This window comes from Triticum urartu, chromosome 5 (genome assembly GCF_003073215.2).
Source record: "Triticum urartu cultivar G1812 chromosome 5, Tu2.1, whole genome shotgun sequence".
NCBI classification, from domain to species: domain Eukaryota; kingdom Viridiplantae; phylum Streptophyta; class Magnoliopsida; order Poales; family Poaceae; genus Triticum; species Triticum urartu.
Window position 1 is genome coordinate 313,052,517 of NC_053026.1, and position 23,243 is coordinate 313,075,759.

The window sequence follows — 23,243 nt, forward strand, 5'->3', positions numbered from 1 at the left end:
TGCATGCTCCAGACAGCTACTTTTTTTCCCAACATGCCTTGTTGATTTAGACAGAGCTGGGGGGACGTTGCTGCCAATGAAAGCATGGATCAATTTTAATCTAACACCTTCTCACAACTTTGTCTTCAGTTGTGATGTAATTATTAGCTCTGATCTGCTAATAATTTACATGCATTAGCAAGGAAGTTAGTTTTTATTGTTTCCGAAAGAGCATCGATGGCAAGACACATGAAACAAAAGCTGAAAGCTCACACCATTGTACAATTTCATGTCACTGGAAAATTATTTTCATAGTACGTCAATTATCTAAACAAATGATGGAAGCTTGATAGCATTGCTAGAAGCCTCTTCATCAGCCGGGTCCATGTGCCATGCACAAAATTATACTCCTTCGTTCCTAAATATTTGTCTTTTTACCAATTTCAAACGGGCATATTTTAGAGTGTAGATTCACTCATTTTGCTTCGTATGTGTACTCCCTCCGTTCCTAAGTATTCTATTCATCTTAACAGAGATTTCAACAAGTGACTACATACGGAGCAAAATGAGTGAATCTACACTCTAAAATATGTCTATATACATCCGTATGTGCCAGTCCATTTGAAATCTCTAAAAAGACAATTATTTGAGTAGTCACTCGTTGAAATCTCTAGAAAGACAAATACTCCGGAGTATATTTAAGAACCGAGGGGGTAGTGCACAACCGCATGGGAGACTCAGCCCGGTCGTTGCGCCGCATTAATAGTGAGTAATGAGCAGTCAAATCATAAGCCCCGCCTTTCCCACTGTAAGTTGCTCTGAAGAAGCAACCATCCATACGCTCTTCTTTGAACCGCTCATACTACTCCATCCGTCACTGTTTATACAGCGCGCTTCAGAAAAAAGAAAAAAATCTGTGGGACCAAGGCAACTAGCGATCGGCCTGAAAAATAGCATTGGTAGTTATAGCACGGCGTCTATTACTAGAGGGAATAATGCGTACACACATGCATGCAGTGCTTCCACCACGGGTACACACATGCATGCACTCCGTAGTAGCACAGTACATGGAGATAAAATTGTGGACTTGATTGCGGTTACCACGCCCTAATTAATTGAGCATTAAACCAAACACGTCTAAAGTCTCTCTGGTGGTGGAAATGCATTGAGAGAAATGCATCATAATGAAGCGCGCCCTGTAAACTGTGACGGAGGGTGGAGTAGTATGAAGGTGCAAAATCAAGTACGCGTACTACTGCGCTTGGCTCTTCGCCCCTTTGTGAAGTCGAACAATGATGGTACTCCGCATGTTGGGTACTACAGTGTATGCCTGTGACAATCTGACACCGATTGGACTGATGCATGTCCACCGAGGGTAGGTTGCATTAGTCAAAAGTCGTAAGCGAGCTTCACCTTGTCCTGCAAGCTTCTCCTCGTTCTGCGAGTTGACGGGACACACCAAAAAGTAGTGCTAGTCCATACTCCCTCCTTTCCGGTTAATATGGCTTAATCTTTTTTGCGGGTAAATGAGAGAGCTTTATTCATATATAAGCATTCTTAGGACGATCAGCCAAGACACTGGTCACTAGGAAGCGAGGTACCCCGCAAAAAAAGAAGTAGGAAGCGAGGTGTTTCATCAAGCCAGCTCTCGGCCACATTCAAAGTGCAGCAAGCATGGTTCGCACGAAGATGCGCCACAAGGTTTGCTGACGTGTTTACATGCTGAATAACAAAAAAAGAGGAAATATTACTGAGCGCTACTATTTGTAACAGGATATGAGCTAGAATTAAGCGAGAATTCTGGCGAGTGTTCCATGCAATCAACTTCCATTATCACATGCGAGAACCCTCGAAGAGAACCAAATGTGTTGAAGATTGCTTTATCACATTTTAAAATTATAATAAGAGTGCAGACGCTCCTCTCTTATTACTAGTATAGTATGTACCTTTATGGACTATAGTAGTAGTACTAGTAAACTTTGCGCTTGGCTGTTCGGGAAGTCGAACAATAATAGCACTAGTAGTATAGTGTATGCTTCTGGCAATCTGACACCGAATTAACTGTTGCACGCCCACCGCCTGAGCGAGGGAGAGCTTGCATTAGTCAAAAGTTTCTCCTTGTCCTGCGAGCCACCGCGCGCAAGCTTCTCCCGCCCTGCAACCTTCTCCTCGTTCGGCAAGTTGACGGGACACAACAAAGTAATGCTAGTCCATGCTGCCTCCTCTCTGGTTAATATGGCTTAATTTCAAACGAGATAAATACACTGTCTGTCACTGTATATTTGTAAAAATACGGCCAGTGGACTTCATAATACGCTCACTGCGCTCAATATATATATTTTCCGATGTTCATACGGTCACTAGCTCACCCTGACTGAGTATGTGTGTGCATGCACGTGTAGGTTGAGCACTTGAGCGTGACCGTGTGTGTTCCGTCGTGTGCTCGGACATGCATGCATTAGGGCGTCGCGCGTGTTTTTGCGTCCATGTGTACGTGTAACTGTTGCATACACATAGGGGGAGTACGTGTAGGGGGCACTAAGGAGCAGTCAAATCACACAGTAAGTTAGTCGGAAGAAGCAACCATCATTTCACTCTTGAATGACACGTACACAATATAATGGTTGATATGGAGAGAAAAAGAAAACCACTATATATACACTAGCAGGAGCCTAAGCTACAAGCCTGCTTGCTTAGGTTGCTCTCTTCACAAGCATAGAACGACGGGCCTGATCCCGCAGCTGGGGGAAGGGAACAATGTTCTGCGTAGACGCGGTCGACATCGGCGAGGGAGAAAACCCACAGTCGGTGCGTCCCAATCGGGGGTCACCGCGGTATGGGCCGATGCTGCGTCCCAACCGCCCTTCTAGCTACAGCCCGACGTCCCAGGTAGTCCATCTTCCTTTTGGAGCCGGCTTGCTCCACTGTCGTAGCTCCATCTCCATGTCGATCTTTCTCTACTTCTACCGGCTTCTATTTGTGATGAGTTTATGTCTCATGAACTAGTGCCAGCACTATTACTCTAATCACACTTCTTCAATATCTTTGCCATCAGGGATGCTCAGGTCGATTTTAGTGGAACTGCACAAAAGCATCGTATGATCCGAGGGTGCCAGCCGTCTTTCCTTCCCGACATGGAAAGTTCTATGGAACAAGAGGTACCAGAAGGTGGAGAACCAAAGAGTGCTGCTTCTATTGTTGCTGACATTCTCACTAAAGAATCTCCCTCTAGCACATTCCTTCGACAGGTTCTACCTGGCCAGGAAATTAAATCATGTTTAGGGTTTAGGGTTTAAGTCGTAGTGACCCCATCAGTAGTTTTTCTATCGTACACGCTCTCACAACTTTTTTCTTTAGTTGTGAAGTAAATATTGGTTATGATCTATGAATCATTGAGATGCATCAACATGCGTGTTAGTTTTCCTTTGTATTTGATGGAATGTTGTAACGGGGCAACCTTGGAATAGGAATGAAAATGGAGTGGAAAAGTTCCCGTTTTTCCGGAGAAAAAATGGAAACAGAGAGAAACCAACATTTCGTTTCATTGGATCGCGCCATCGAGCAAAACCAACGTTTAAATCACGTCTGTCATGTTTGTGTCTCACCCTCCTCCACGGCTCGACCCCACACGGTCGCTCGGCATGCCACTCACCGCAAACCAAGTAGTATACCATAACTTTCCCGCCTGCTTGTCGATGTATCGCGCCATGGAGTACTAGCACTACTGGAAGAGATTGACGAGTTGGGGGAGGGCAGCTAGCTGTAGCACGGACTCCCAAGAACTTACTACTGGAAGAGATCGCGCATGTTGTAGCCGGCTATTGCGACCTTTGAACGTGGAGCAGCCGCGTGCACCCGGAAGCGGCGCAGGCGACGCTCTCTCGGCTGACGTGCCGCAATCAATGCCGGCGCTAGTGAGAGGTCCCGTCCGCTCTGGCCGGGCATGAATGCGGCACTGACCATTTCGGGCGGGAAGCACGCGCGGGTGATGAAGAGGGTTCGGGTTGGTCAAGACCGGCCGTGGCAGCGGTCCGGACGTGCGCAAACAAGAGATGCTGTACATTAATATTGTTGCGTATATAATTAGCAACGTAAATAATGTGCCAGTTGGACAAATATGATTGGATATGGAAATGGAAATGGAATTTTACGTAAACACGGATATGCATGTCTATGTCTATGTGTGTGTGCGCGACGACTCTCGCGACCTGGAAGCGGGGGCGTGTTTTTGATCGAGTTTCCTTTCTTGGTACGTTAGAAAATCAGTTTGTCTAATTCACATCTAGATGTTATTTAAGGATATCACATCTAAGCTCCCACAAGTATATAATGTAGCAACAAGAAACAAAAAAAACTAGGAAAAGACCACAAACAGAGTGGACATCAACTTATATGTGACATAACTATGTCACATCTAGATGTGTCCTAGACAGGACCTTAAAAAATTGTCCGCCAGTTTTCGTTTCTTTTTTCTGGGAACGCGCGTATTCTATTTAAAACCACTGCTATGGAGAGATTTTTTACTCCATTATGGCCTCTCATTTGATAGAGTTTCTCGCGTCTAGCTCTCTCACCCTCTCCATGTCAAAACAAGATGACAGTGTCCACTCTATCTCTCTCCTCACCAGTGGTCACAGATCCGGCCGAATCCCGTCCGCTGCAGGAGGTGAGGAGGTGCAGCGTTGACGTTGTCGCCGTCGGCGACGGAGGAAGCCGATGCGCACCATCCTCTTGGAGCCGGCGCTGGCTCGGACGAAGATCCTTCGCGCCCTTGTTCGCTGCCGTCGTGTGGGCAGATCCCGCCTGCCCGCCTAAACGACATCTCGCCCACCTGAGGTATAACTTCTTGTACTGGTCCAGCTCCCTAGGTCGCTGCGTGCGGGTTTTCTTCTATGCGACTACTCCCCAGCTCCCCATGCATAGTACCTAGGGTTCGTCGGCTGGTCCAACATCACCTACTAGTACTATTATAGAGGAAATGCCACTCAAAAAGTTGTCCTAATTTATGCCTCGGTGGAGGTATACATGTTGTTTCGACAAAAAGTACATGGTGGTTGTGCGGTCATTGTCCATATGGTGGTAGTACTATCACTGGTTAAATGAATTTTTGCTTTTTTTCTCGGGTATCCTCGTTTAGTTCCCATTAAGATAATTATGATGCTTATGTTTGTTGGTGTACTTTTCATTAATTCTTATTGACAATCGAGATGTCGTTGCTAACCCTTTTTTATATTTTTGGAAACAGCGACGCGTGTCTCCATACCCGGGCATGTCTTCCTCAATTTTAGTAGAACTACACAAAATTGGATGGCCATTGTTGTTCCGCCTCACTGTCCTCTGCCACGTGGTTCTTCCTTCCTCGAGCTTGATTACTGAGAAGAAACAGACCACAGTGAGGATTTGTCGAACTTCTTAGGTGCCTCACCCAAACTTTATGCCAAATGGATGATGCATCACCACGATGACCTATCGATGCTCATGGTTGCGTCGGCTGGTGAAGCAGATCGATTTTCGACGAAAAACAAGCTGTCTTCCATCAGTGCTCTTTGCTTGTTATGCACAAAGATGATATCCTTCGTCAGTTCACCTTGGTTGCGTTGGAGACACAGTCGTCTTTCACGTTGGTGCAATTTTCGCTAGGGTTTTACGACAGGTGGGCCCAAAATGTGGCTGGCTCACCTGTCATAAGCCAAAAGCAGGTGCAGTGAAGGCACCAGAGCTCAGTCCGTACTACAGTAGTATATATATAAGCGGGCTCAACGCTTGTTCGCTAGGGTTTGCACTCTCCACACGCTCGCCGCACTACATATATGTTACTCCCTCCGTTCCGAATTACTTGTCTTAGATTTGTCTAGATACGGAGGTATCTAGTACTAAAATGAGTCTAGATACATTTGCTAGGGTTTGCTATATTCACAGTCTCTCACCCTCTCTTCACCAGATCTAAACAAGACTGCGTTGGCCTCTTGTCTCTCTCTCCCCCCTCACAGCTGGTGAAGGAGGCGTCCGTATCCCGTCGCACCGGGAAGGGGAGGAGGTGCAGCATTCACTCTATCGCCTTCGGCGAGGGAGGCAATCCACTGCCGGCTGCGCTGTTCTCTTTCACCCAGCGCCTATGAGGGAGGGCCACCGACCCCTTCTTCCTCGCTGCCGTACGTAGTGTGGGCAGATCCGGTCTCCCGCCGCACGCCTTGCCACATCCCGACGACCCTATGGTATAAGTTTCTTTGAAACCGTCGTTGCTCTAGCTGCATCTGGATCTTTTTCGATCTGTAGTCGAATGTAGGTCTTGGTTCAAAGAGGAAAGAAGGGTGCAGTGGGCCGGAGCAAGAATCTAGGACGTGGTTCAATGAGGAAAAGAGGGGCGGAAAGTAGTATAGACTGGCTATCCAGCCGCTTTGTAGGTCGAAAAGGGAAAAGGGGGGTAACCCAGTACACACATCTGTAAGGAACCGATCTCTTTGTTGAAAAGGGAAAGAAACTGGGGGGTCGGGTAGTTTGTGCACTACTAGATTTGCTGCCCTCACATAGGAAGAAGGTTCAAAGAGAACAAATATGGGACCAGCGCATATATGCTGCTTGGCTACATACTCTGCATCACCCATTTATACGTGTGGACGCACATGGTGCTGGCATGTCCCATGCAGCTATTTTTCTATTGTTAATCTCAGAATTAACTACTGGTCTGTTTTAAAAGAATTTCTCTGTTAATATGAATCAATGCAACCATTTTAGAAATGCTACTGTCCTATACTTTGTTTTCCATCAAGATAAGGTAGATGCTTCTTTTTGTGGCCGCATGTTTCATCCTCCTTTATTGGCCACTAATTGTTTTCTTTTTTGCCTATTAAAATGGGGATATCTATTCAACTTGTTTCTATAGAAAACTTAAATGTCACACCGACAACTTTGCTTGATTTTAGTGCAACTGCACGAAACTTGATTGGATTTCCTATTCGTGTTGGTAGATTTGTATTTTATGTTGGTCGTATCATGAAAGGTCAGTACAGGCCTTCATTCACATGATTGTGCAATGTGCTTTGAGATGCTATGCTACTTGTATTGGTACTGTTTTAAATAAATGATGAATTGAAGCTATTGTATTGCTATCTTTTCCCATTAAGTAGTGAACAAAAATGGGACCAACCCAGACATGATGCTTGTTGCTTTGTTACAACAAATTCAGCATCACCCCCTTTATAAGCCAGTAATTGATGCCACTCTCAGAATTAACTATTGAATCTTATTTCAGAACTGCAACACTTGTTAGGGATTGGCGGGATTACCATTTTTGTGGCCGCATGTTTCATCCTCCTTTATTAGCCAGTAATTGATTCCTTTTTTGCCTCTGTTTATACACGGATATCTATTCAACTTGTGGCTATTTTGACATTTTGCTTCACTACGCGAAACACTTTGCTTGATTTCAGTGCAACTACACAAAACGAGATTGGATTTCCTATTCGTGTTGGTAGATTCGTACATGATCTTGTGTGCGTCATGACAGGTTGGTAATTGCCTTCATCCACATGATCGTGCAGTGTGTTTTGAGATTCTATGCTACTTGTATTGGTACTGTTTTAAATAAATGATGAATTGAAGCTATTGTATTGTTGTCTTTTCCCATTAAGTAGTGAACAAAAATGGGACCAACCCAGACATGATGCTTGTTTCTTTGTTACAACAAATTCAGCATCACCCCCTTTATAAGCTTTGTCGTTCTTTATACATGTTGAAACAAGGCATTGTTAAGATAATGTCTCTGTCAATATGAATGAATCACACTGATGGAGAATTGCTACTCTCCTGCTTTGTTTCCCACTAAGATAAAGTAGATCAGTAGATGCTTTTCTTCTGGGAGTACAAGTCATCAACCGTTATTTCTTAGTAATTGTTTCCCTTATACCTATTGTTGCTTACAGGGATATCAAAATTAAAGCTCGGTTTTATTCCGACTTCGATTTTAGTTGAACTGCACAAAAGGAGCCAATGTGTAAGGCAAACTGTTGCATTACTGGGTCTAGTTGGTCGTTCCACTTTGCAGAAAGAAGCAGTCACTGTTTGTGCTACATTACAGAAGGAATGACCGAGAAGCTTTACAGAGTATTATTAGACACCGGTGACATGACTAGTCTGCAGAGACCATTGGCAATTTAACAACACGTGGAGTGCCCTGGGCAAAGAGTGCCCAAACAAGTACAAAAGCTACGACAGGACTCTACGATCATAGGCATTACATATTTTGAATGGGAAAAGCTTGTCAAAGTTTAATCATTGATGTTAGCAACAAGACGTTAGTTTAATATATTGGAATTGGAAAACCTTATCAAAATTTGCTCATTGATGTTAGCCAGAAGACATGCATTTGATATTTTTGAGTGGGACGCCCTTGCTGTGAGCAGCGTCGAGTGTTTTTTCCTATTCCTGTGTTCAGTTTAGAAGTAAATAGTTACTCTGCTGAGATATTCATGTGTTAAGAGTTTGTTCTGAATATTGTCTATGTAATGCCAGGCCTTGTGTTTGATTGCAAAGTTGAGCTTGGAATGTTGTGGCATGCGGCACCATGAGCTGTTCACCGTGCCTCCTGAGAATAATGCTTCGTATTGTTTTGCATGTCGATCTAATGCCAGTGATTTGCTTGTTAAGAAGATCATCATCTTCTGTTGTTTCCGGTCTTAAGAAGTTCATCGTCTTATGTTTCATTCATAGCCTATACGACAAGTCGGGTAGGTTAGACGTGAAACCATATGATCTTCCGACCAACTCATGATATTAGGCCATGATTGGATCATAGTTTTCCAACCAAAACCGCTTGTAAAACTGACGCTTGTAAATTAAAGCAGATGGTCTCGGGCGAAGGCGCTTGGTTGGTCGATTTTGACTAGTAAAATATCGGAAGTACTTGACACACAATAAAAACGCTGAACGACACTCGGACGATTGCTAATCCAGCCGTTAGCTGCTATTTCAGCCTTGCCCATGGATGGCATGATATGCACGTCATGCATGTATCGTCTGGTAATGTCGTCCATATAGCAGTGCTCGTAGAATATACACTGGTCTCTTAAATTACACGCATAACCTGCCGGTTTTAATTACAGACCTCGAGCCCTCGGTTTCATTACGCCTGTATTTTATGCGTTGTTTTCGATGACGAGTAAATTATACTTGTATGTTGTCGGGGATATACCCCGCGGTATGACCCGGCTGGATGTATAACCCAGCCGGACTTGGCGACTCACTAATGACCCACCCTGACTGGACGACACACTAAGTGACCCGCCCGATCCTGGCGACTTATGGGTGACCTGGCAAGCGGATCAGAGGAGCGACAAGACCCGGGGGCCCAGGAGGCTCAAGGCCCAGAAGGTCGGCTTACGTTATGGTAGGCCGGCTTAAGAGGAAAGGTGTGAGGAATATCTCCCTTACAAGGAATCAAGAACCGGACTTGTATCCGACTTGTAGTAGAAGATAGGATAGTCCTAATCCTATTTGGACTCCACATGTAACCCGCCCCTCTAACTTATATAAGGAGGAGCAGGGCTCCCCAGAGAGGGACAGAAAACAAGAAACAAGATCTAGGGGTAGACACAAAGAGCCGGCTTGTCGGTGACTCTCTCGTGATCATAATGAGACCTAGCCACAAACAACATGTAGGGTTATTACCGGATGATGTTTCCCGGGGCCCGAAGCTGTCTAAATCGTCGTCTTGTGTGTTGCCTCTCTCAATTCCGCTCAACCCCTTCAAGCTACCACATAGATGCATTGGCCTCGCGACTAAGTCCTTTCATGAGGACATCTGCCGTGACAATTCCACGATAGTTGGCGCCCACCGTGGGGCTGGCGCATGGTGGTGTTGAGATCTTGGAGGGATCTCTTCAGGGATTGAGAAGTTCGTGATTTGCTGGATGGAAAAGAACCGGCGCAGAAGTTTACATCATCGACGAACAGTCAAACGGTATATTCGAGATTCAAGATCAAGAGAACATTAGGGCTGGATCGTTGCTACCGCCATAACTCGCCGAGATCAAGAGAAGGAATTATTCTCGTCGAAACCAAAACTACTGCTACAAGAGCTGTCAGCGGAGAATCGGCGAGCGGGTCTGATGACTGTTGTGTCGGGCGGCTGTCCGATCAGCCACGTACGAGTGGTTGCCGTCCACAAAGATTTCAATATCACAAGAAAGTCCGACTCGGTTCGTGGAATACGATTGAAAGTGGCCAAAGATTGCAGTGTTTTCCTTAATTAGTATGGAGGGAACCGCACCAGGAAAGCCGCCACTCACGTAGGCATCAAATCCCATTAGTTAGAAATTACCAAGGCAACATTTTCACCGGCGGGTCAACCCTGGTTGAACGGCCGCACCAAGCCACCGTCGCTTCACTGTAGTTTCGTCCGAACTGCCGGTCTGTTCCGAGTCAACTTCGCGTTTTTAAACCGGATCAACTCCGAATCGCTGCTGCTCTACGTCCACAAATCCCAGGCCGTAGCAATCAACCGTGTACTGCTGCCATGAAGGCACTACAGATCACAGAAAAAGACAGTCTATCACATTAAGCCAACATGACACCAGATGTTGTTACTAGTACGCAAGGAGTCAAAGGGCAAAATACTATGGATCAGCGGCGGTCATCTACATTAAAAAAGAAAAAGGCTGCAGCCTGACCGCTGTCCCGTGTCTCCATGGCAGTTACTTTCCAAAGACTTGATACTAGTGCTAATTGAAACGGAATTACAATGGCACAATCTCCAAGAAGGACCATCATCCATCACGTGGAAGACAAGACTAGTCAAATCCAAGTACTACTAGTACTCGGTCACGTGATTACGTGAAGCTGCAATGAATTTCAGGCAAATACCACTGGATGAAGGCATTTTAAAAAAAGGGGGGCGTCAGGGCTAGCCACAAGAAAAATCGAGCCAAAGTACAATTGCCAAAATTAGGCGTGCACCAGTGAGGCTATCTTTTTCATCTGATTGCGTCCAACTTTATCCAATATCAGTGTCCTGTTCATCCAGGCACAAACCACCAGGTGCTATCTTTTCTATATAGTATCATCATATATTAAATTGTTTAAGAACAATTACTCTGGTCTGTGCTATTTTTTCGCAGGACTATTATTCGTTATAAAGGTGTCGCAAAGGGATGTGCGCCAGTATCATTTTTTGCACTAGCACAGACGAGAGAGTCGTCACCCCCGCTACATCAATGCACGCGGTTGACTCGTCGTCTGCCCCCGCGGCCGATTCATACGCGTCTGCACCGCTTCCAACACGGCGGCCGACTCGCTCGTCAGCGCCGGCTTATAGCACCGCGGTCGACTCTTCCGTCCGCACCGGCTTACAATGCCGCAGCCGACTCATTTACTGTCCGGACGAGTCAGGTGGTATCCATCTAAAATATATTTTATTGGCACATATTATTTTTGTCGAAGAGCAGTTTTTATCTTTGCCTTGGTCTGCAATATTGGTGATGCAGGACAATTGTCCACTACATCAAAACGACGTGGTTAACTCGCCCGCACCGGCTTACAGTACCACGGCCGACTCATCTGTCTGTGCCGCCTCTGATATTACGGTCGTCTTTTCCGTCCGTCTCTCGTGGCCTGGTCTACATCAACACACCGGGCTGCACCTGTTTGCATGAGTGGTTTATTGAGTATGAGCAAGTCACTGCTTGGGAAGCCCGGTTTTCTCTTCCAACAAATTGGAGGCAAATTATCATATATTATCAACCGCCGTCTGCAATAGATGGCTCAATGGGCAGGCGCACAAATCGCCGCCACTACAGTTTGGTTAAGCTTGAAACAACCAGTTGGAAGGAACCATTGGCCGAGTTGCTGACACGGCTCATACGGGATCATTTATAACCCGCCGCAGTCACCTCAACCTTCTGTGGATTCACATCGCGTTATCAACGCCAATGATATACACCTTCTGCTATGGTCAAATATGGAGAATATCAAGCCAACTCTTCGAGTCATCTTGAAACTCGGGGGCTACAATGGTATGACTCGGCAAAATTAGCCCGTTTCAATGAATTCAAGAACTCCGGGTCATTGAAGGGAAGATAACCTGGCCCCGGAGGCTACTCTTTATTGGCGAATATTTAAAGGCCGTCAGAAAAATTTCCGGCTCAAAATGAAGATTCTGGTTTAAAATATAGCTCAAGAGACATTTCTCCCCCGCAAAGCTTTGAAGCTATCAAATCCGGTTCAAAATCCGGCTCAAGGTAAATTTGTCTCTCACAAAGTTTAGAAGCTTTTAAATCTGGTTTAAGGTTCCGGTTCAAAAAGATTTAATCTCTCGCAAGTTCGAGTTCTCAGAAAAATTAAAGGTTGCCAAGAACTTGCTGCCATGATGCGCGGTTCAAACTTGGATATCCTGCCTTACGGCTTATCTTATTATGATCACTTGGGGGCTTCCTGCTCATCGAGCATAGCTATCAGTACCCTCTTGATCGGCGCAATACCAAAATTTATATGGTCATTTGGGGGCTTCCTGTTCAAACATAGGTCGTATTCGAACCAAAGAGAACATAGCTGTCGATACCCTTTTGATTGGCAAACTGCCGAACCCACTTGGGGGCTTCTTGATCGTATCCGAATCATAGCTCAACCCCTTTGGGAATCGACATGGATCATATTCGAATCAGCGTCGCTAAACAACTCTTAAGGTCATTTGGGGGCTTCGTGTTCAAACATAGGTCGTATTCGAACCAAAGAGAACATAGCTGTCGATACCCTCTTGATCGGCATCGCCAAAGCCACTGGGAGCTATATGATCGTATTCGAATCTTAGCTTAACCCTTTTGGAACGGTTTACTGATCGTATCCGAATCAGAAGCCTCAAAAGTTTTATTCTGTCTCTGGTAAAGTTTATTGCAGCCACAATTACTTAACTTGAGACCTTTTTGGAATTATATCTCAAATATATATAAGTACTTTATGCTTAACCCGGCTTGACTTTTGACTATAAGTCGCCAGTTTATGACAATCATCATCTATGTGGAAGCATTGGCTTCTAAGGATTGGGTTATCACCCTTACTGCACAGGTTATGTAAGCCGGCAGTACAAATTCAATATCACAGTGGTTATATGTGAGATATTATGACCCGCCCTGGATTTGACGCTAAGTCGCCAGGGCATATGTTGTTTAAACTCTCTGCAGGATTTGCAGAAATATGACAAATAAATGATTAAGTTCAAAGCTCATTACCAAACTTGATGCTTCAAAATGATTATCCGTTCTGGATTTTTCTCAAAAGGCTATAAGCCGTCGGGTCATAAAAATTTCTGGTTTACAATGAAGGCGTATTGAATCGCCATCGGCCAAGAGCCGCCGGGTATTTAAACTCCGGATTTACTTGTCAACAGATAAGGTATTTGAAATCTTTAAATAGCCAAACTTGGCTGGATTTTCGTTATGATATTGAATGATTGAGGTTTTCAAACTGGGTTATTCAAATTTTTAATAGCCAACATAGCTGGATTTTCATGATGATATTGAATGATTGAGGTTTTCATACCGGATTATATTATTCAAATCTTGAATAGCCAACATGGCTGGATTTCTATTATGATTATCAATAACCAGTATTATGATTGAGGTTTTCAAAGTCGCTTTAGCGCAACAGCTATTATCTTTATCAACGGGCATGATTTATTTTACAATGGAGGAAATAGTCCCGAGTCGCTGCAGGCGTACGACCTGACACTTGGGGGCTACATTATTCAAGTTGAGGTTACATCAAATATGCAAGTCTCATGTCGCTGCAAGCATGCACCATGACACTTGGGGGCTAATGCAAAGTCATTTTTATTAGCCTTATTGAAGACCCGACTCATCCCATTGTAATGAGCCGGCCCTTGGGGGCTACCAATTGCTCCTGTTAAAATTCAAGATACACAATCCTTATTCCATTATATATTGAAGGATCCACTGCTCAGTTGGTAAAGCACAAAGCTCTTAACCTTGTGGACGTGGGTTCAAGCCCCAGGATGGGGGTAACATCATATGATATTATTTTCAATGAAAAGTCCCAGCTCAGTATTATCTTACTAAGCCGGCCCTTGGGGGCTACATGTTACTGCTCAAATTTACATCATCATATTTACGAAGTCCCTGCTCATTATTACATAATGACCCGACACTTGGGGGCTAATGCATATTGCTCTTTGCTGAAGACAATTCTAGGATGACCCGGCTACACTACTAGGACCATAGCCGACTCATGGGGGCTACACAGCTGGATTTTATTTAAAGTCATGATGATAAGTCCCGGCTTATTCATGCTGATTAAACCGGCCCTTGGGGGCTACAGGTAATATGGATATAAGGGAGAAATATGTTCAAATTCTCAGTTTTGAGCAGATCGGATTGACCCAGTGTTTGCAACAATCATGATCCGGTGTCACCAATAATTATGACCCGGCGTCGGCTACAGTTATGACCCGGTGCTATCAATATTTACAAGCCGGCAATTTTGGTTATGATAAACCGGCAAATTTTACCTCTTCAAGCTGGCTGAAAGTCAGATGAGTATTTCAAGACCAATATGTTTTAAGCCGGCGCTTTGGAAGCCAATTCAAGTGGATTACTTCTTACAATATTTCTCTACAAGAGACCAATGCCAGCAAATTGACTCTGAAGCTGGCCTATTTACCCGGATTTCTCAAAAGAACTATCTGGATTTTTTGCATTCACAAAGTTTGAACATATCTACTAAAGGAGATTTGCTATGAGTACATGGGCATGTATTAAGAAGGAAATGACAAGGATTTAAAAATGATCAGGTGCCGGCTTACAAGAATATTTAACCCAGAGTACAACCTGTCAGTTTGTTCTTGTGTTTATGTTGCAGATCAGTTTAACATGGATAAATCCAAATTAAACTTGGGGGCTAATGTCAGGGATATACCCCACGGTATGACCCGGCTGGATGTATAACCCAGCCGGACTTGGCGACTCACTAATGACCCGCCCCGATCCTGGCGACTTATGGGTGACCTGGCAAGCGGATCAGAGGAGCGACAAGACCCGGGGGCCCAGGAGGCTCAAGGCCCAGAAGGTCGGCTTACGTTATGGTAGGCCGGCTTAAGAGGAAAGGCGTGAGGAATATCTCCCTTACAAGGAATCAAGAACCGGACTTGTATCCGACTTGTAGTAGAAGATAGGCTAGTCCTAATCCTATTTGGACTCCACATGTAACCCGCCCCTCTAACTTATATAAGGAGGGGCAGGGCTCCCCAGAGAGGGACAGAAAACAAGAAACAAGATCTAGGGCTAGACACAAAGAGCCCGCTTGTCGGCGACTCTCTCGTGATCATAATGAGACCTAGCCACAAACAGCATGTAGGGTTATTACCGGATGATGTTTCCCGGGGCCTGAAGCTGTCTAAATCCTCGTCTTGTGTGTTGCGTCTCTCAATTACGCTCAACCCCTTCAAGCTACCACATAGATGCATTGGCCTCGCGACTAAGTCCTTTCATGAGGACATCTGCCGTGACAATTCCACGACATATGTTAATACAGGTTTGAAATAAACCAGAGCTCCCAAGCGTGGCCTTACCGTTTCATGCTGTCTCAGTTTCTCGAAGGTGCTCATAGGTGTCCGATGATCCTGGCTTCCTGAATGAGTAGCGGGCGCTGTATTAGACCATCCGCAGGGCCCGCGAGGCCCTCTCCGTTGTCCTTCGAGTTGTTGCGCTCGCCGTGGCGCCAAGCATTGTTAACATCGTCAAAGAACATGAGGATTCAGGAGATGACTTTATTTTGATTGGATGATGGTAGGGACCCACTAGGGCCATAGCCGTACGTACGCAAGTGCCTCCTTATTATGTACAACTATATTTTTTTTGCTTCCTCCTGGTTTCCTGACATCACAGTCCCACACCATTGTCAACCTATGTAGTCAATATAAATGAGAGAATTGCACAAGGTGCGGCCGACAGCTGGGACCAAGCAGCTCGAGCAATATTTGTGTTTTTGAGGCGTGAGCGCTGCAGAGTTTTTCTTGGCGATGTTTTCATTGTTGTTCAGAGGAGAGCAGGGTATTAACTGGGCGGGCTGTGGCCTGTCTAGCCCAGGACAGATATCCAGCCCAGATATTAATTTTTTTCAAGATGAAAATTGCTAGCCCAGTTATACGTTTTTTTGAGGAATACCCAGGAAAGGTCAACTTGTTATTCTCTGCCCTGCTGGGCTGCAAATCTTTCCTAGGAGGGATGCATTAGGCTTAACAGGAAAATGGGCTTTAAAAAATAATAAATGGGATGTAATTATAAAAACTGGGCAGTAACTATAAAAAATGCACCAAACACGAAATTAGTTTATAAAATATTGTTTATGGATTTTAAAAATCTTAAATTGTCATTGTTGCGCGCGCAATGTTTCGTTGGATTTTTACGTAATACAAATTTATATTTGATCTGACTAGAAATTTTGGGATAAAAATATTTCGGAGCCCATCAAAATGTGTGAAATTTTATTGAATTTTGTCTTCAATGGTTGGTTGAAATTATTAATCATTGTCCTAGCTAGAAAATGGGTTGTACTTTTAACCAACTGTAAATGGGCTGTTGTAAATACCATTAGAATTCCAAAATGGGATGTACATTCTTACAAATCGCAAATGGGCTATAAGTTCTCTGCCACACACTTGTGGGCCTACTAAGTGACACATCCCCTAAAAAAATAAGTTGACGCGTATGCAAGGCTTTGCCAACTTATTACAGTCAACACGCGGTTCTAGCAGCAGTGGCCGTTGGATGTCTATCCAACGGATGTCGTGCTTCTTCTTCAATCTCGGATATTCTTAGCTTCGGCCGCCCAAAAAATGATTCCTCCCAATGACATCTGGGGCGCACCGTTTCGGAGGCTTACCTGTGGGCCTACTAAGTTGGAGCGTACCAAGGGCTTTGTCAACTTAGTCAATAATAAACGTTTCTAGCTTCAGTGACCGTACAATGTCCATCCAACGGCCGTAGTGCTTCTTCAACCTCTGGTCTTCTTGGTCCAGCCGCCCAAAGCAGCGCCGGTCGTGCCACCTGCTCCTGCCTCCCGTGGCCGGCTGTGCTGCCGTGGAGGCCTCACCGCCCCCATACTACTCCCATCGTTGGCCAGGCCATCCCTCCACTCACCCACAACCCCTGTTATTCTGCGGCGACGGCAGCCTCACACCGCAGCCGAACCAGTGAACCCTCGTACTCCTCTCCACGCGGGCTTCCACTGTTGCGTCTAACCCAGCTCCGCGTTGTTCCCTTCCTAGGCCTCGCCATCGTCCAGACCACCGCCCTGGTGCTCTCGGCGCGGCGTGGTCAACATGGTCAACGACCGACTTCCATCGGAAGAGTACTGTACATGGAGAGGCTGACAGCTGGGTCCAGGCGGCCGCAAGGAAGTGCCTCCTTATTACGCGCAAAATAATTATTCCTCCACCTTACAGCAGGGACCCACCGAACGGGCCACCTTATTTCGCGAAAAAAATGTTTCCCCCCTGACTGCTCGGACCCACCGGACAGGCCAGTGTATTTCGCGAAAAAAACGTTCCCCTCGCTGTCAGCTCGGACCCACCGGAAGTGCCTCCTTATTACGCACAAAAAAAAGAATACTCCCCCTACTAGCTGGGACCCACCATGGTGGGAGGCTGACTTGTGGGCCTACTAAGTTGACTGGGACGGGGGCCTTTGTCAACTTTAGTCAATATGAACGATTCTAGCTCCAGTGACCGTACGATGTCCATCCAACGGCCGTAGTGCTTCTTCAACCTCTGGTCTTCTTGCTCCAACCGCCCAAAGCAGCGCCGGTCGTGCCGCATGCTCCTGCCTCCCGTAGCCGGCTGTGCTGCCGTGGAGGCCTCACCGCCCCCTACTATTCCCACCGCTGGCCAGGCCCTACAGCGATGGCAGCCTCACACCGCAGCCGAACCAGTGAACCCTCGTACTCCTCTCCGCGTGGGCTTCCACTGCCGCGTCTTCCCCGGCTCCCCGTCGTCCCCTTCCTAGGCCTCGCCGTCGTCCACCGCCCTGGTGCTCTCGGCGCGGCGTGGTCACCGTGGTCAAGGAACGACTTCCATCGGACGTGGACTGTACGTGGAGAGGCTGACAGCTGGGTCCACGGCCGCAGCAAGCAAGTGCCTCCTTATTACGTGCAAAAATAATTATTCCTCCACCTGACAGCGGGGACCCACCAGACGGGCCACCGTATTTCGCGAAAAAACGTTTCCCCCCTGACTGCTGGGACCCACCAGCTACACCTTCACATGCAAGGAAGTGCGTCCGGGCAAAAAAACAAAATGATTCACCCCCCTGACTGCTGGGACCCACCAGCTACATCTTCGCACGCAAGGAAGTGCCTGACAGTCGGGACCCACCTTGTTGAAGCGTACATAGCGTTGTCATTCTGGTCGCGAACATGTACATACATATATACTGGTCGATGTAGAGCCGCGCACGTGTCGTAGTAGAGGCGCGCACGTAGCATGTACACGTACATACAACGGTCAGGGTGCAAGAAAGAAAATACGGCCACGTATGTGTACATACGGGCGGGGTCTCGAACGCCTACTCACGCATACGTACGGCGAGGGCTCGTGTACATGGCTTGGTCGGAACGGAGAAACAGCGTCGTCGTCGTGTTCATGGGGAGGCAACGGAATGCGTCATGTTCATGGGGAGGCAACGGAATGTGTCGTGTTCATCGAGAGGGCTTGGACGGAACAGGCGATGGAAACGAGGCCTGGCGTACCGCAGAACGGAGGAAATGGCCTTGTGTTCGACCGGCCACATTCGAAACGGGATCCTGTTCATCGGGAGGGGTGTGGCGTACCGCAAAACAGAGGAAACGGACCTCCTACGGTCGATACGGGGTCCTCTTGATCGGGAGGGGTGTGGCGTACCGCAAAACGGAGGAAACGGACCTCCTACGGTCGAAACGGGGGTCTTGTTGATCGGGAGGGGTGTGGCGTACCGCAAAACGGAGGAAACAGACTTGTGTTGGAGCGCTACGGTCAAAACGGGGGTCCTGTTCATCGGGAGGGGTGTGGCGTACCGCAAAACGGGACCCCACGGGATACTGTTCATCTCCACTGTCGACCTCCTCCAGCCTCCACGGGCTCCTGTTCATCCAGCCTCCACCGCGCGCTACTCCACCGGCTACTGTTCAACCACCCCTCCACCGTCTACTGTTCATCCAGCCCTCCACACCACGGGGTCCTGTTCAACCACCCCTCCACGGGCACCCCCTCCATCGTCCACTGTTCATCCAGCCCTCCACACCACGGGGGCCTGTTCAACCACCCCTCCATCGTCTACTGTTCATCCAGCCCTCCACACCACGGGGTCTTGTTCATCCACCCCTCCACGGGTACCCCTCCACCGTCTACTGTTCATCCAGCCCTCCACCACACCACGAGGTCCTGTTCATCCAGAGGCAACACCACCGCTCACTGTTCATCCAAACCCCCCGCAACACTCGCTGTTCATCCCATCGATCGGCTTCAGTTAGCAGCAGTAGCGAAGGAATCGCTCGATCGGGAACAGTTAACAGCCATCGATCGATCGCTCGGGTTCAGCAACGCGTAGCCTGCAGTGCAATCGCTCGGGTTCAGTTAGAGCCCAACGCCTCGCTCGGGTTCAGTTAGAGCCAACGCCTCGCACACACGCGCGTACGTGTACGAGGGAAACGTGCATCGCTCGGCCCTCGACCTCCCACCGTAACCGGGAACTCCCCGAAATTTTCCTCCCCCTCGCTTCCACCATGGTTTTTTCTGTCATGGACGGCCCAAAGAATGTCATCTAGCTTCGTCTCCGGCCCGCCCAGGATGAAAAGCCTATTTTCTGTCATAGAAGTAGGAACCCACCACATCTATGATGATACCGGGTTTTGTCACAATTATCGTCATAGAAGTGTCATATGTATGACAAAAAAAAATTCCGTCCGGCCCAAAATGTCACGGATGTGTCTTTTTTTTTTAGTGTTACCTTCGGGTTACTCCTTTGAAGGGTACCCATCGTTTCGGTATCAAGGGCAAGTTGGCTCCTCGTTACATTTGTCCTTTTCGCATTCTCGCTAAACTAGGAGAGGTTGCCTACCAGTTGGAACTACCCCCACATCTTTCTCGAGTACATGATGTCTTCCACGTCTCTCAACTCAGGCTTTGCTTCTCGGATCCCATCCGCGGAGTGGACCACGAAACGCTTGATCTCCAAGATAACCTCACATATCAAGAGTACCCTGTTCGCATTCTAGATCAAGCAGAGCATGTCACTCGACATCATAACATCAAGCTTCTCAAGGTTCAGTGGTTTCATCATTCCGAGAGAGAAGCTACTTGGGAGCGAGAAGATCGTCTTCGACTTGAGTACCCCACTTTCTTTCCGCCAACTCCTGAATCTCGGGACGAGATTCTTTCGAGTGGGGGCGAGTTGTCACATCCCTAGTTCTGGTATGATCTAGGCTTGCTTTGTGCATCATGTTTAAGTTTCAAATGAAATTGAAATGGGGAATGTTTCAAACCCTAGCACCAAAGCAAATTCAAATAGATTTAGATTAAAAATGGAATTTCAATGAACCCAAAATGCTCTTCAAGATGTTCATGGTCTTTGGAAAATGTTGGAAACAACAACCAGAGGTGATGCACATTTTCGCTAAACATTTTGGATTTTTGAATGAACCCATATGTATTTGAATTGGAGCTGTTTAAATAATATAAATATTTTAAAGGCTCCAAAAATGTTGGAAATTGGTGAGGGCCTCTGGTATATTATAACTAGTGGTCACAAGGAATCTCAACATTTTTAGAACTGTGCTAGTATTTATTTTAAGTCAAAAACAAATGTCAAAAATAGAAAAGAAAACAAAAATATGGGAAAACTTACCTGGGCCACTTACCTGTGCAGCCGGGCACTGTGCAGCCCAGCGGTACAACAGGCCGGCCCAGTCGACTGGCACTGCCAGTCACCATCTCCACCGCGCGAGGAGGATGCCGAGCACACGCTCGCCGCACGCGGCCACGCGCTCGGCCAGCTCCTGCTTGCCGCTGCTGCTGGAGGCTGCTACGAGCGCCACGCGACCCCCAGGACTCTCTCACTCTCTCTTGTTCTCGCTCCTCCCCTGAATCCCTCTCTCTCTCGACCCGCCCGAGCGGAGCTCGTCGCCGCCGCTCGCTGTCCGCGCAGCCACCGCCTTCCCCTCGCCCTCTCTTCGTGTTCGGGTGTTCCGCCTTGTCGCCTACATCGTCCACGACGAGCCAAGCGACCAAGGACGCGCTGCATCGCCGCCACCATCGTCGTCTTCACCTCCGGCCGCCTGAGATCGTCGTCGTCGTTCCGGCCGCACCAGTGCATCCCCGAGTTCGCGCACGACGCCGTCGAGACCGCTGTGAGGTCTCCTCTATTTCCCCTCCTTCCCCGCGCTCGATTTTGTGCCGTAGCCCTGCTAACCATCGAACCCGCGAGCGCCACGCCGCCGGCCATGTCACCGCCGTGGCCAGGGCCACCACAGCTTGCAACTGAGCTCGCCGTTGCACTCAGTGCACTCCGGCGAGTCGAGCGGACCTGCTCGCAGCTCCTGCCGTGCCCCGCAACACCCCGCGCGCACCTGGCCGAACTCCGGCCGCCGCACTCGTCGTCGCCGGCGCCACTCTGGCCACTCCCCGGCCACGCCACCACCACGGTTGGATGCGAACGAGCATCTGCATCCCATAGCTGTGCTCCGCGCGCCAAACGGCGCTCTGTAGGCGAATCCCGCAGCGCACCGTCGGGTCTGGACTCGCCGGCGGCTAAACACCGGCGACCGCTGACCCGTTGACCGGCGTGGGTTGACCCCACTGCCAGGTTTGACCCCCCCCTCTCTCTCACTGACTTGTGGGCCCCGCCCGACTAATTACTCTAGTTAGCACTAATTAACTAGTTAGGTTAGTTACTACAGTCACTGACTAGTGGGCCCTGCCTAGTTAGTTAGGGCTAACTAACTTAGTTAGTTGACTGGGTCACTGACCAGTGGGACCCATTGGTCAGGTTTGACCTAGTCTGCCCCGTTTGACTCGCTGGCGTCATGCCACTATCATGCTGACGCAGTTATTCATTTTCTGGTATTAAAATAAATCAGGAAATCCAGAAAATGATATAAACTTCTAAAAATCATATAATTTCAACCGTAGCTTAGAATGAAATAATTTATATATGACAAATTATCAGAAAAATGCAAGGAATCCATTTATGCTAGTTCCATGCATGAAAAACCAACTTATACATGTTGTATAAGTGAAAACATAATATGGGCATTTTAAATGCTTCATTTGAATTTGCATTTGAATCTTTGATTCAAATGGGATTCAACCAAATTGGTAGCATCTTGCATTAGCCCAAACACTAGCATTTTCACATATCATGTTCATGCATCATATTGTTGCATCTATTTGTGTATTGATTGCCGGCACCGTTTCTTCTCGATAGGTTCCACTCCGGAAGGTGTTCCTGAGTACCAGTCAGAGGAGCAGTGCCCCTTCGTTGATCTATCAGGCAAGCAATCCCCTTGATCATTTAGATAAAATCCCACTCTCTCGCTCCTGCTCCTTATACTGCATTAGGACAACAATGATTCAACTGCTACTTTTCTGCTGTGGTAGTTGAACCCATTCCTCTGCATGACCTGTCATTGCCACAATAAATAGTTGAAACCCACTAGCATGAGTAGGAGTTGCTTGAGCCTTGATGTGCCTACTCATCCATGCTTGTTTTCTTTATGCCAGCTATGCTTAGAGTTGTGTCAGGTATGATTCATCAGGAATGAATCGGAGTGGTGAACATGTCCTACCGATAAAGGCTAAGTGTGTGAACACGTTTTGGTAAAGGTAGCGATGAGAGGCCATGTAGGAGTACATGGTGGGTTGTCTCTTTGGAACCGTCCCGAAGCACTGAGTTCTGTGGATGTTATCCAAGTCCAGTTACTACCACACATTGGGTTCCGGTTATCCGGCCCCTCTCGGCTTATTAATCTACTTGATCTCTGTCCAGGAGTTGCAACTAGTTTCTGGCATTTGTAGGTAGTGCTGGTTGTCTACCAGGTAGTGTCCGAAGGGACGGGCTTGAGACAGACTAGGCACTGTGGCACGGTGTACCAAGTGGCACCCGGATGGTTGGCTTGGGAACCCTGCACACATCGTTTGGGGCCGTACTGGAGACTTCGGTCAGAACTCCTTGCGGATGGAACTCGAATAGGCGATGTACCTGGACGAGAGACTTGTGTGGTTAGTCAGG